The sequence below is a fragment of the Oreochromis aureus genome, linkage group 3 (assembly GCF_013358895.1).
Source record: "Oreochromis aureus strain Israel breed Guangdong linkage group 3, ZZ_aureus, whole genome shotgun sequence".
Classification (NCBI taxonomy): Eukaryota; Metazoa; Chordata; class Actinopteri; order Cichliformes; family Cichlidae; genus Oreochromis; species Oreochromis aureus.
This window is the reverse complement of record NC_052944.1, coordinates 104,918,304-104,933,583: the sequence shown is the minus strand read 5'-3', so window position 1 is coordinate 104,933,583 and position 15,280 is coordinate 104,918,304.

The following is a 15,280-nucleotide window of genomic DNA, read 5'->3' as shown; positions in this document are numbered from 1 at the left end:
TATGCCGGCCACTTGGTTATGGCGTTCCATGTATGCCTTGCCTGCTAGCATCTTGCACCCTGCTGTTATGTGCTGGATTGTCTCTGGGGCATCTTTACACAGCCTGCACCTGGGGTCTTGCCTGGTGTGATAGACCCCAGCCTCTATGGATCTTGTGCTCAGAGCTTGTTCTTGTGCTGCCATGATTAGTGCCTCTGTGCTGTCTTTCAGTCCAGCTTTGTCCAGCCACTGGTAGGATTTCTGGATATCAGCCACCTCCTCTATCTGCCGGTGGTACATACCATGCAGGGGCCTGTCCTTCCATGATGGTTCCTCGCCTTCCTCCTCTTTCTTGGGTTTCTGCTGCCTGAGGTATTCACTGAGCACGCTGTCAGTTGGGGCCATCTTCGTGATGTATTCGTGGATGTTTCTTGTCTCATCCTGGACTGTGGTGCTGACACTCACCAGTCCCGGCCCCTTCCTTCCGCTTAGCGTACAGCCTCAGGGTGCTGGACTTGGGGTGAAACCCTCCATGCATGGTAAGGAGCTTTCTTGTTTTTATGTCAGTGGCTTCTATCTCCTCCTTTGGCCAGCCTATTACCCCAGCAGGGTACCTGATCACGGGCAGGGCGTAGGTGTTGATGGCCCGGATCTTGTTCTTACCGTTCAGCTGGCTCCTCAGGACTTGCCTGACCCTCTGCAGGTACTTGGTGGTTGCAGCTTTCCTAGCGGCCTCTTCATGGTTCCCATTCGCTTGCGGGATCCCCAGGTACTTGTAACTGTCCTCTATGTCTGCAATGTTGCCTTCTGGTAGTTCAATCCCCTCAGTTCTGACTACCTTCCCTCTCTTTGTTACCATCCGACTACACTTCTCCAGTCCGAATGACATTCCAATGTCATTGCTGTTCCGAAAGGAACACGAGAAGCTGGAGAAATACCAAGGGCTCAGAGAAGAGCTCGAGAGGATGTGGAGGGTGAAGGTAACGGTGGTCCCCGTGGTAATCGGAGCACTAGGTGCGGTGACTCCCAAGCTAGGCGAGTGGCTCCAGCAGATCCCGGGAACAACATCGGAGATCTCTGTCCAGAAGAGCGCAGTCCTGGGAACAGCTAAGATACTGCGCAGGACCCTCAAGCTCCAAGGCCTCTGGTAGAGGACCCGAGCTTGAAGGATAAACCGCCCGCAGGGGCGTGCTGGGTGTTTATATATATCATAGTCTATAAGTTTCTGATTTTCTTTAGCCCACATTATTAAACATTACAGTTATGTAAAAAATATAGTTCATATAATAAATATGTATGTACCCCAATAAGTATAAAATCCACAAAGCTACACAGCATTAGTTAACAAATACAAGTCTAACATAGGTTTCACACTCTTTGTTTAATTTGAAATTTTTTTTCTTTTTTCTTTATTCATTATCAGATGTTCATAAAGGAAAGCTGGTTACATCAACTCATCCTTTACGTTGCAGTACAGCCACCAGCCTGCACTAGCTTTGGGCAGGACCGAGTCATTGAGTTTAATAAAAGCAGAGGAGGGGGGCTCTGTTCTCTTTTTCTCAAGACATCAAGACATCAAGACTATTATCCAACATTGGTCATGATTTTAATGCTCGTTAAGTGCTCAGTTAGTGCTCATGCCTAGCCTTCATGTCAGACCAAAGGACTAGCAATGTGTTTAGGTTTTTACGTTTTATTGTACTATTCTGACTCTTTAATTCCTCCACAGAGTCACAGAGTCCACAGAGCTTCCCAGTGCTCAGTCTGCCCAGCAGCATCACACACACCTGGACTCTATATTTATGGTCTGTATATGTACAACAACTACTTTTACATCTATTCTGTTCACAGTCCTCTCCATGCTGGGTTCTGACTCAGAACATAATGTTGGATGTTCATGGTCAGAATGGATATGTTGTAAGGCTAGCTTAGAAGACAAGGAGAAAAATAATGTTGTCAATTTGCTGCAATGGTGTATCCCAAAGACAAGTGGCCAATGAGCTGAAAGCGTCAAAACCCATCATGATCAGGTGAGCAGATGGTAAAATAACAGTAGCAAAAGAGGAGGATCTCAGAGAACAGCAAGGTGTGGCAATATGCAGAACATCAGAGAGATATAGAAGGGTGATATTTTTTTTTTGATTTACTTAAAAGTAAAAAGCAGAATCTTAAAATGAATGAGATATTTTACAGGAACTCAGCTGTTGAAGGACAGGAGTAATATGCTCCATGGAAAGCATTGTGGCAATTACACGAGCATTTGCAATTTGCACGAGCTGAAGTCTGTGGAGAAGTTTCTGTAGTAAAGGAACAACACTGACAACTCTGCAAGCTTGTGATCTGGAAGTTTTGAACTGCACATACTAATTATGATCTGAGAGATACAATGTAAACCAGGCATAGGAAGGCCACTGTATCACAGGCAGAGAGAGCCCAGATCGAGGAATGCAAGTATCACTAACACCCAGAGTAAGCCATTATTAATAAATAACTTGTTATTGTGACCAGGCTGTCTCTGCACTGTGAAGTGGCCTAAAAAATAGACTGAAATTGTTCAAATGGATGATTGGTAGTAACAGTAAATCTGTACATCAAAATCTTTCAATAATTTTCGAAAGAAGAGGTAAATATGCATTTGGATAGATAACTGGCATTATTGCTATTTTAAGAGGTAGAGGGGAAAAGATGCATGTTAGGGAAATGTGAATAATCTCAATTTTTAAAGAAGAGGGACAATTAACAGTGTTAAACCAACTGTGTTGGAAATGGGTCAAGGCATCAGGTAGAAGGTTTAGATTAATTAATAAATCAATATATTTCTTCAGCAATTGGAGTGTCTGAAAGGAAATAGAAAGTAAGGAAAGAATATGTACTATATTTATATAGATTACATTGAGAGAGCTGCTGATGTATATTAGTAATGTTAAATTCCAATTCTTTGATCTCTGGGCTGAAGAACAACACTCGGTATATAAATGCTCAATCAACAATCTCTTTATTTCATACAATTCTTATTTTTCAATACAAACAATTTGTATGGAAAAAAACAATGGGGAGATGTGCATGAAGAGGGTCACAGCAGATCTCGAAATGTTTGACTGTTTCTCACATTATTATAGCTTTGGCCCCCCTTCCACAGTCATAAAACCTAAACATCCACATTCCTTCTCTCTCTCAGTGAGCCTAAGTTATGACCTTGGCTTCCTGTGCAGTATGTTCTGTTCTTTTCTATTTAGACAAATAAGGCCATGATTCTCTGAAAACAGTATTTCTTATGAATCAGCAGTATAATAATATAACAATGCAAATCGGTTTAATAAATGTAATAGTTGTCACCTTCTGCTAAGTCAGGAGAATAATGCAACCTAAAACTACATAATGATTTCACAATCTTTAATTATAACGTGGCATAAGATAATATAATAATCTCACAGTAATCATAGTACTTAAAAAGTCCTTAGAAGTATTACACTGCTCAGTATATAATCTTTGAGGACAGAACTGGAACACACACAGTTTTCTATGGTCATCCGCGAACTGTTCGAGGACCAGTAGTGCTAGCATCAACGCCCAAGTATTGGATTCACTTGGGATTCTTCCCGGAAGACCATCACCACTGGTTCCGAAACAGTCAGATGATGGTTCGCGTGGGCCCGAAGCTGTACAATGCTGCTGAGAGATGGCTGTAGACCGGGCCATCAGAAGGGGAGGCATTGATGCTAGCACTACTGGCCCTAGCTCTAGGAGGGAGAGAGAGAGAGAACGAGAAGGAGGGAGAGAGAGCGGAAGAGAGACATATGAACAATATTCTGGAATTGTGCATTTCCCATTTCCTCCTTTGGACAGTGTAGCTCTGATACAGAAAAATGTCTGAATTTCTTTTTTTAAGGTTTAAATTTATTGGGGGATTGTGTTTATTGCACATAAATAAACTCGTTCGATGTAAGGTAGCTTTTCTTATACTCTTTCTTTCTTGCTTCTGGGTAATTCATACAGTATTCTGTTCCAGATACTTGAGGATAAAATCATCTCTTTTGTGAAAAACGAGCTGAAGAAGATTCAGAGAGATCTCAGGTCCAAGGGCCTAGAAAGCTGTTCACCTGACCAATGTGAGGATGAGGTATTACAGGGTGAGGATGAGGAGCAGAGTAAGAGCAGCAGAGAAGCATTTGTGAAGATCACAGTCGACTTCCTGAAGAGAATGAATCAGAAGGAGCTGGTTGAGGGCCTGCAGAACAGTGAGATTATTTATCTAAATATTTATGCTGCTGGAACAATAGAAAATGACTGAAGAAATATACAAAAATTCAAATTCAAAATGTGTAGAGTTAGAAATCCTTTATTTATGTATTTTCACTAATGGTTATTTTAGGAACCACAACAAGAAATTTCCAATGGTGTCAGCCCATGCTTAAATTTAAGCTAAAGAAGAAGTTCCAGTGTGTCTTTGAGGGCATCGCTAAAGCAGGAAACCCAAACCCTCTGAATCAGATCTACACAGAGCTCTACATCACAGAGGGAGGGACTGCAGAGGTCAATGATGAACATGAGGTCAGACAGATTGAAACAGCATCCAGGAAACCAGACAGACCAGAAACAACAATAAGAAAAGAAGACATCTTTAAAGCCTCACCTCGAAGAGATGAACCAATCAGAACAGTGCTGACAAAGGGAGTGGCTGGCATTGGGAAAACAGTCTTGACACAGAAATACACCCTGGACTGGGCTGAAGACAAAGCCAACCAGGACATCCAATTCATATTTCCATTCACTTTCAGAGAGCTGAATGTGCTTAAAGAGGAAAAGTTCAGCTTGGTGGAACTTGTTCATCACTTCTTTACTGAAACCAAAGAAGCAGGAATCTGCAGCTTTGAAGACTTCCAGGTTGTGTTCATCTTTGATGGTCTGGATGAGTGTCGACTTCCTCTGAACTTCCACAAAACTACAATCCTAACTGACCCTAGAAAGTCCACCTCAGTGGATGTGCTGCTGATAAACCTCATCAGGGGGAAACTGCTTCCCTCTGCTCGCCTGTGGATAACCACACGACCTGCAGCAGCCAATCAGATCCCTCCTGACTGTGTTGGCATGGTGACAGAGGTCAGAGGGTTCACTGACCCACAGAAGGAGGAGTACTTCAAAAAAAGATTCAGAGATAAGACGCAGGCCAGCTGGATCATCTCCCACATCAAGACATCACGAAGCCTCCACATCATGTGCCACATCCCAGTCTTCTGCTGGATCACTGCTACAGTTCTGGGGGATGTGCTGAAAGCCAGAGAGGGAGGACAGCTGCCCAAGACCCCAACTGAGATGTACATCCTCTTCCTGGTGGTTCAGGCCAAAGTGAAGAAGGTCAAGTATGATGGAGGAGCTGAGACAGATCCACACTGGAGCCCAGAGAGCAGGAAGATGATTGAGTCACTGGGAAAACTGGCTTTTGATCAGCTGCAGAAAGGAAACCTGATCTTCTATGAATCAGACCTGACAGAGTGTGGCATCGATATCAGAGCAGCCTCAGTGTACTCAGGAGTGTTCACACAGATCTTTAAAGAGGAGAGAGGACTGTACCAGGACAAGGTGTTCTGCTTCATCCATCTGAGTGTGCAGGAGTTTCTGGCTGCTCTTCATGTCCATCTGACCTTCATCAACTCTGGACTCAATCTGCTGGAAGAACAACAAAGAACCTCCAAGAAGTCTCAAACAAGAGAATCTGCAGAGAAACACTTCTACCAGAGTGCTGTGAACAAGGCTTTACAGAGTCCAAATGGACACCTGGACTTGTTCCTCCGCTTCCTCCTGGGTCTTTCACTCCAGACCAATCAAGCTATCCTACATGGCCTGCTGCCACAGACAGGAAGTAGCTCACAGACCAATCAGAAAACAGTCCAGTACATCAAGAAAAAGCTCAGTGAGAATCTGTCTGCAGAGAAAAGCATCAATCTGTTCCACTGTTTGAATGAACTGAATGATTGTTCTCTAGTGGAGGAGATCCAACAGTCCCTGAGTTCAGGAAGTCTCTCCACAGATAAACTGTCTCCTGCTCAGTGGTCAGCTCTGGTCTTCATCTTACTGTCATCAGAAAAAGATCTGGATGTGTTTGACCTGAAAAAATACTCTGCATCAGAGGAGGCTCTTCTGAAGCTGCTGCCATTGGCCAAAGCCTCCTACAAAGCTCTGTAAGTAAACATACCAACCAGACCCATAAAATGGACCCACAGCTTTTCTTTAACTCCTCAAAAATATGAATGAATGTTCTGCTCCTGCAAACTTCTCTCATTAGTTCTCACTGTCTGATGCTGTCAACTAAATTATCTCTATCATTACACACAGAGTTCTAACTTTGTTCTTTGTATGTTATAAAAGCCAGTATAAAAAGTATGCCAGCCTTGCTGATATACTACAATGTAATCCAGTCTTTAAGTCTCACGTCATTAGCTGTTTCTAGGCCCAAACTCCGCTTCAGGTCCCAAATCCAATTGAACACCGTAGCATCACTGAGAGTTAAAAACTGCCTAAATCCTTTCATCTTTAATCAAATGATCAATGAGGCTGCTCTACCAGGTGTAACAATTTACTTTAAAATCCAGGCATCCGTGGAAACAGAATTTATAAAATTCAACTGAATTAGAAGTTACCATAGACTTAGCTCGCTAGTTTCCACTGAAACATTATATAATCACAGTGAAGCTGGAGGATGAACGCTAACTTTTTTCCACTTGATAAAAGTGGAATAGAGAAGGCAGCCATAACAACAGGTCCATAAGTGATTGTCCCGATTGTTTGGGACAAATGCAATTGCATGGCAGGATGCTGTAAACAGAGTCAGGAGAACATTCTCCTGACTCTGTTCACAATACAAGGTTAGTCATTAATATACTGCTGCATGGGCTGGGCTGTAGATACATCATAAGGTTTTTAAACTGAGCTTTAAAACATGCTGCTGATGAATAGTGGCGATACAAACAGAGAGAGGCCCACAGTGATCACTGACTTTATTTAGGGTGTTGTTCAGATGAAATAGAACAGAATATAAAACATGTTAAAAACACAACAGCTATAATAAATACAGAGTAGTTTTTGCCCGGAAGCAGGGTTCAGGTACGTCATCACTTCAAGACCGGATAGGTATCATATACCCTAGCTTTTGATTTTCTGTTATTGGTTCTAAGAAAATTCGTACTGATTCTGGAAAAAAAATCTTTCTCCACACACTTAATATTGATTGCATTTTTCCAGTTTTAAATGAGTGTTTTTGGTGTAACATTGTCACCCAGAATCTATCTGCACTAACAGCATAATTGAGCTGTCAACAACAAGTACCTCCAGTTAATCAAAATAACAACATTAGCCTGATTCTTCAGTTCCTCCTTCCAGGTGTACACGACTCAAGTTGTTCACTCGTAATCTTGTTTAAGAGTTCCATTCTTTCTTTACAATGCATTTAATTTAGTCAGCAAACTGTAACTACTGGAAGGCAGCTTGTATCAAATAGAAGATGCAACAACGTTCAGTTTGTAGTGAAATATACATTATTTTTAAACTATATCTAGGAACAAAAGTCATAGATATTCTAATTTGGAAATTATGTTCACCTGTGTCAGTGAGTGTTGATCTGTTATCATTACAAGTACTAGCTCCTCACTTGTTTACAAAGCAAGTTCAAAATGTTTATTTTTCAACACTTGCATTTTAAGTTGTTACATGCCAAGAGATGTGGGATTCAATAAATCCTGCATAATTGTTAACCTTGCTGTTGTCCTCCTCCTTCATTGATTTAGGTTGTCTGGTGTTGTTGTTGTGTCCCCCCCCCGCCTTAGCCCACCACCATGGTGGTTCATAAATAAGAATACAGTTGTATTCTTATTTATGAAGTGCACATGCAAATGTTTGTGTTTTTTGTACCACTTGAATATAAGCCATTTCATTTGTTCAGATTGTCAGGATGTAACCTCTGTGAGAGAAGCTGTGAAGCTCTGCGCTCAACTCTCAGCTCTCAGTCTTTTAGCCTGGAAGAGCTGGACTTGAGTAACAATGACCTCCAAGATTCGGGAGTAAAGCTTCTATCTGCTGGATTGAAGAGTCCAACTTGTACACTAAAAAGTCTCAGGTCAGGATTGTTTTGGGTTTTTTTAATCTATATTTGAAAATCTGATTTTCCTGTCCATTTTTGTTTCAGGTTTTTTTTGCCTGTCCCATTTGGTTCTTTAGCCGTCAAAATTGTTGTCTAAACGCCAACAAGGATACCCAATGGATTTGCTTTACCAAGTGGATCATCACGACCTTGCCGTATTGGTCCATTTGATCGACCTTTGTTGTTAATATTTATTTTATTTTATTTTATTTTCAGTTGTTACAGATGGGAAAGACATGACTGAGGGATAGGAAAGGGAGAAAGAAATATGAAGGAAAAGAAAAACAGAAGGGAAGAGAGACAGTGAGAAGGGGCACTTAAAAAGAGAAAGAGAGAGAAAAAAAACCTCCTGAATCACCTGTTGAGAGAAACAGAAGAGAAAACAAGTAACAAAAGAAAGCAACATAATAAATACAACACCATCACATTAATCTAGCTAAGTGTAAACAGCAGTAAATACTAAATATTGAATGTTGTGGAGCAGCACGCAGGACCGACAGCGCACAATGTGCTTTGAGGTAGCCAAGAAAGGTGTAGTTTATGTCTATGGACAGTGAACATCCGTGTGACATCTGTGTGGATCAGCGCGCTTGTATTCAAAAGGTTTCCCCATGTAATGATCTGCTAGAGGGTGTAGGGAGCCATAGCCCCATCCCCAGGGCATGAAGCAGGCATGGAGGAGATCCAGGCCCCAGAGCGCGAGAGCCCAAGGAGGACCACTGGAGGGGCATCCATGCCACCCACCTGGGAAGAGCTGAGGAGAGCCCCAGATGAGGGGTCACCTAGAAGCCACGGAGCAGAAGCCAGAGGGGGCTGCACTGGTGTGCCCGCCAGCTCTGCTGGCAGCCAGCAGTGCCAGAGTGAACTGAGCCGCAGGCCCAGAGGCCGGAGGCCCGAGGGCCCCCCACGCCCCGGAAGAGGCCTGACCGAGCTACAGGCGCCACGCCCTGCCAAGTAGCCACCGGGAGTGAGCTGGTACATACCTGAGCGCCCAGCCCCGGACACGAAGAACCACCAATGCACCAACCCCTGAGGGCATCAGCCACCGGCAGGGAGTGTGGTGAGGGGAGATAGGCCTCCATACTTTGGAGGGCCTGGGAGTTCCCAGAGAGGTGGAGTCTAAGACCAGACCTGACATATAGACACAGGCACAGACAGACACAAACATGCATTCCCAGCCTCATGCACACATATACAAATATTCAGCACTCACCCAACGTAAAGATAGATACAAATGGACATTGTACACACAATCACACTCCCCAAACAAACTCTATACCCCGGGTCCAGAGGGGGAAACAGCACTTAGACCCAGGAGATGTTACCCTTTCCCCTGGGGTGGAGGCAAGCAGACCGCCTGTCCATTATTTTTTAAATTACTGATGAGCATGAACATGTGTCAGGGTCCTGGGTCATTTGACCCAGCGTTTTGTGTTTATCATTATTATGATATTATGTACGCTGTTAAGTGCCAGGAGTATTGCTATGATTTATGCATTGGGGAAACCAAACAAGGTCTGCCTAAGCAGATGACACAAGACAGAAGAGCTAACTTGTCAGGCAAGGACTCTGCAGTCTATTTACACCTACAGGCCAGTGGACACTCGTTAAATGATGAGGATGTACACATCCTGGACAAGGAGGAACGCTGGTTTGAACGCGGAGTCAAGGAGGCGATTTACGTGAAAAGGGAAAGACCATCTCTGAATCAAGGAGGGGGCCTAAGGGTACATCTGTTTCCATCTTACAATGCTTTGATTGCAGCCATTCCCCAACTCTCTGTGAATGGTACTCATGGCCATTGATCAGTGGTCTTTCATCATTTGTTGTTGATACTACTAATGATCAAGAAACTGACCTCACAGGCCATTCAGTGGACTGGTTTTATTTATTGTGCAAATGTACTGTTTATAAGGTTGGGGAAACTTGCTGTCAGCTGAGACTGAAGAAGTCACTTGACAAAACATTTCTCCCACTGAAAACACTACATCTAGATGAACAGAATCAACCTTTTGAAATAATTTACCTAGATGATTGATGCATCAAGACATTTTTTTAAAGCTTAAATTATGCAAAACAATTGATGGACAACTGACCACATCTGCAAAATAATTTCTAATGGATTGCATTTTTATATAGTGCTTTTTGAGACCCTCAAAGCACTTTAAAATTCCACTATTCATTCACACACTGGTGGAGGCAAGCTACAGTTGTAGCCACAGCTGTACTGGGGCAGATTGACAGAAGTGAGGCTGCCATATCGCGCCATCGGCCTCCCTGGCCAACACCAGTAGGTGGGAAGTAGGTGAAGTGTCTTGCCCACGGACACAACGACCGAGACTGTCCGAGCCAGGGCTCGAACCGGCAACCTTCCTATTACAAGACGAACTGCCAACTCTTGAGCCACGATCGCCCAATAATACCCTGGAGGACAGTGAGAAGAATTTGGAAGGGTTCCAATAATACACTGACTGCTTCAATTCAATTCAATTCAATTCAAAAATTTTATCGATCCCAAAGGTTGACCCCAAAGGGAATTGGGGCAGGTATTTTTATTTATTTTTTTCTTCAACGCTATAGTCATGAAAAAGACCCAGATTTTGTCTTTCCCAGCCAAGAATGAGATGTTTTCCAAGAGAAGTTGCCGGAACAACATGGCAGACCAGTAAAGACATCCTGGAATCAATCGCTAAGTAATTTTCCAGTAATAATGCTGGGTTGACTCTATACAGGAAATTCGAATCCATGAAGAGATCTTTATAATCCTCCAAGCAGGTGGAAACACTCACTGCTGAAAATGCCTTGCTATGGGGCTCGGTCAAGTCTCTAACTGAGAATGTCACCCAGCTCAGTAAAGATACCAAAAAAATAAAAGAGACTGTCATCGATCTCCAGTCTCGTAGCACGAGAGACAAGCTGGTGTTTTCAGGCATTTCAGGCCTTCATTAAGACCCACCTGAAGTTTCTAGAGGATGCTGTGAAAAACATCTGCTTCGAAAAGAATCCACCAGATGGGAACCAGGATGACTGACATCTAAAGAGTGCATACTTATTGTGACCAAATGGATACATTTTAAGAGAAGGAACTAAAAGTAACTGACTTTAGCATAACTGACCAGTTTTCTAGTTTCTAGTTTTACTAGATTTACCAGTTTTCTTTCTACTACATGTTTTTCTCCTGCTCTTCCCTCCAACATCTATCTTGTCTTATCCATGTCATTTCATAAATTCAGTCATGTCACAATAGATAAATCAGTCTCCACTGCATAATGTTGGTGATTAGTTTTCTAGTTTTTATCTCTCAACCCCCAATCTTACCCCTTTTCATGTTTTCCTGCTAAGTCACAAACAACTTATTTGGGAGATTATGCATTTCATGGCACTGCGTCGGTGACCCAGTGTTCTGAGTTTTGTACCTTTCCTTTTGATTTTATCATGGTCTATGACTTTGTGTTTTGGTTTCTGTCCTAGTATTTCTAGCTCCCTAGTTCTGTAATACTTCTAGTTCTTAGGTTTTGTTATTCGGTCTCACAGTGTCTACTGTGTCTTTTTGTCCCACATTTCAGGACTGTTTGTTCTGTCTCCCCACTCTCTGTTAAGTTTACATGTCTAGAGTTCAGTCTGTGTGTTTCCTGTTTTACTTTGAAGGTCCGTGTCTCATGTCAATGTTTCTAGTTTTGCTTCCCTTGTCTCATCTAGCCTGATTACTCCCAGCTGTTCTCTCCTTCTGTGTCTCATTCCCTCGTTATCCCTCAGTGTATTTAAGCCCTGTATTTCTCTTTAGTCAGTGTCATGATCTCCCTCATGGCTGTGTTCCTCCCCTGGTGTTTCTTTGTGTCAGTTTAGTATATCCCAGTGTAGTTTTCGGTTTTGTATGCTTTTCCCCTGCCGACAAATAAGGCTGTGGTTCTTTGAGGCTATTCCTTGTGTCCGAGAGTCTGTATTTGGGTCCTTCCCCTGCCTGCACACAGCCGTTTCATGACAATGTGCTGTTTGTTGCTTTTTCCCGTCCTTCTCACCCCTTCCCTCACCACACTTTCTTATACCCGATTAACATGTTTTATCCTCTTCGATTGAATAGGAATTGAATTTCATATTCAATTCCTAGTCATCACATACAGCATTCAACATCACTACACAACTATGGGCATAGAAAGGTTTAAGTCATTGACTAGCACATTTCTGCATCAGAGAATAAATCAGCAATAACAATAACAAAAAACAATATCAAATAAAACGATGTTCTGTGCAGTCTTTACAGATGGATTGTTGTTTTGTGTGTCTGCAGTCTGTCAGGCTGTCTGATCACAGAGGAAGGCTGTACTGCTCTGGCCTCAGCTCTGAGCTTCAACCCCTCCCATCTGAGAGAGCTGGACCTGAGCTACAATCATCCAGGCGACTCAGGAATGAAGCAGCTGTTGGCTGGACTGAAGGATCCAGGCTGGAGACTGGACACTCTCAGGTATGGAGAGAATGTCTGATAGAGGAGGAAGAGCTGGAAACATTTCCTGTGTCCTTCACTCACTTCCTGTTTGTTTAATGCAGATGTGACATGAACAGTCACATACAGTAACTTTGTTCATTTGCTTTGTAACAAAAATTCTGGTAACATTTTATAACATGACCTGCAGGTGTAAGTGCCCGGTAATTAAGTAAAATTTGCAAGTAATAAGTTGGGTGTTTGGCAGAAACAATAAAAAAAAAAAAAATCATAATTGCCCTTACAAGTATATATGGCTCCAACAAGCTTATATGAATTCCTGACAACATCAGCCAGGTGTGTGGGCTAGTAAAGTGTGGCCATGTTAAATGTTTTAATGTGTTTTGCATGCTGCATGAACAGCTTTAGATAAACTGAAAACAGAGAAAAAAACAAGGCTGTGAATCATTTGTCTGTGTGTGTGTGACAAGGAGGCAGGAGGTTTACCTGCTGAAAGAACAGGGGAAACTCTTCAAATTATCATTTGCTATTAACAAGGGCAGTTTGATCCACATATATATTGAAGTCTTTTTGTGAAAATGTTGGACTGTTCCTTTATCAGTGTCTAACAGTATGTGTATGAGAGCCATGTAATGTCCATGTGTGCATGCTGAAAGAGGCTGTGTTGGTCTGACCCCCCTCCTCCTTTCAGGGTGGAGCCTGCTGGAGTCCGATGGTTGAGACCAGGTCTGAGGAAGTGTAAGTGTGTTTTTAATGTGATTCATGAAAACAAAGCAGCACACATTCAACCATCTTCAAACTGTCACATCTGATAGGTTTGTTGCTTAAACCTATTCGCTGGAACGTTGAAGGCAATGTAATTACACAGCAAGAACAAGACACAAGTAGGCAACGTTCTTTGTGTTACTCATGCATGAGGAGGCCTGTCTGGAGCCAAGTGTCGTTCCACCCACTTGACCTCCGTCAGACTCTCAGCCAGGTTCCCCATAGCACTCCTTTTATTGTGGTTACATGAATATGCATAGGTTCATTAACATATAACATCTTACATAGGTATACATGTGAACAAAGAATACCGTGTCTGTGTGTGTGTGTGTGTGTGTGTGTGTGTGTGTGTGTGTGTGTGTGCGTGCGTCTATGTGGTATGGATGGACATTTGACCTGACACTGTACCTGTGTGTGGGGTCAAGATGTGACCCAGGAGTCTAGCAGTCCATCTAAACAAAAGGCTCTTATGCTTAACCAGATACAGAGTGGCTGTCCTCCTATACCATAAAAAAATAAGACAAGGCACGGCCTCTCCCATGCTCCAAGAATTCCAGAGTGCTCTGGAATGCACACAAAGCCTTTTACAGCCTACTTAAGATCACACATCCTATCACTACACAATCTATTATACACCTCTAAGCATATATGGTTAAATATTTCTAAGCATAAATGACAATCACAATACAAATCCAACAACATCACTCATTCACATCTCTGATGTCAGGAGTCATCATCAAAGTGTCAATCAATAAACAGATGATGGATCAATAACTGCAGCTGGATTGTGTTTGTTCTCTCCATCAGATTCCTGTCAACTCACAATCGACACAAACACAGTACACACAAACCTCAAACTGTCTGACAACAACAGGGAGGTAACAGGTGTGAAGGAGGTTCAGTCATATCCTGATCATCCAGACAGATTTGAAGTTTGGTCTCAGCTGCTGTGTAGAAATGGTCTGACTGGTCGCTGTTACTGGGAGGTCGAATGGAGCGGACACGTTTATATATCAGTGAGTTACAGAAGAATCAGAAGAAAAGGAGACAGTTATGACTGTTTGTTTGGAAACAATGATCAGTCCTGGAGTCTGATCTGCTCTGAAGATGGTCCTTATTCCACCACTCATAATAAGATATCAGCCCCCATCTCCCCCTCCTCCTCCTCTTCCTCTGTCTCTAACAGAGTAGCAGTGTATGTGGACTGTCCTGCTGGCACTCTGTCCTTCTACAGAGTCTCCTCTGACACTCTGATCCACCTCCACACCTTCAACACCACCTTCACTGAAACTCTTTATCCTGGGTTTAGACTCTATTCTTATCCTCCTGGTGCCTCAGTGCGTCTGTGCTGAGTTGAGTGTAAAGAGTGTCTTCCCGTTAGAAAAACACTCTGACTCTTGAACAGATAGTTCAGTCTGTACCAATGTTCCCTCTAATTTTTCATGTGTCTGAGCGAACACACAAACTCCCTGAGCGTCCCTTGGACCACTGTGAGCAACAACAGACGTGTGCACTGTGGTCACAGCAGCATCGAATCCATCCAAGTTACATGGTTTATTAAAATAATCAAATTACAGCATTTACATTTATGTTAGTCTACTTTTAAACTGCTTTAGCCCACTTACAATGAAAATTTAAAAAAAAAAATCTTGTTCATGACCTGTGTAGCATGTTAACACTATTGGAAGTAAAAATAACTTGAACTCCAATTTTGAAAACACAACTTTCTTTTTTTTTATATAAAGCTCTGACTTGTATTATGAGTCTGTGGTCTGAGAGAGAGTCCTGTAACTCTCTGTCAGCAAAATACAGTATATAATGACCAATGTTGGGCAATTAATTATATAGTTACTTCTTCAAAAAAGTAAAGTTTTTTTGCAGCTGTTTACCTAAAAATGCAACCAAGGCATTTTTTTTAAATAAACATTTCAAACTATTTACAGAACAATCAGCTGTTCTGC